At 54.4% G+C, this 241-nt stretch overlaps 1 protein-coding gene across 1 annotated transcript in view; it reads left to right on the top strand.

Moving 5' to 3' along the window:
* The window catches only part of LOC104402784 (potassium-transporting ATPase alpha chain 1-like), a gene marked incomplete at both ends in the record, with an annotated part of 5,708 nt that overhangs the window by 4,928 nt on the left and 539 nt on the right, over positions 1-241 (top strand). The gene's annotated exons all lie outside the window — the stretch shown is intronic.

Genomic DNA, 241 nt, shown 5'->3' with positions numbered 1-241 from the left:
TCTGTGGGTCCTTCATCTCTGGGTCTATGGCTCTTTGGCCACCCTACCCCTTGGTCTTTGGGTCCTTGGTCTTTGGGTCCTTGGTCTTTGAGTCCTTGGTCCTTGGGTCTATGGGTCTTCGGCCACCCAACCCCTTGGTCTTTGGGTCCTCGGTCTTTAGGTCCTTGTCTCTTTGGGTCCTTGTCTCTTTGGGTCCTTGGTCTTTGTGTCCTTGACTCTTTGGGTCCTTGGTCTCTGGGTC

The sequence above is a fragment of the Nestor notabilis genome, unplaced genomic scaffold, assembly GCF_000696875.1.
Source record: "Nestor notabilis isolate BGI_N333 unplaced genomic scaffold, ASM69687v1 scaffold11453, whole genome shotgun sequence".
Taxonomy (NCBI): Eukaryota; Metazoa; Chordata; class Aves; order Psittaciformes; family Psittacidae; genus Nestor; species Nestor notabilis.
This window is presented reverse-complemented; position numbering and strand designations above follow the sequence as displayed.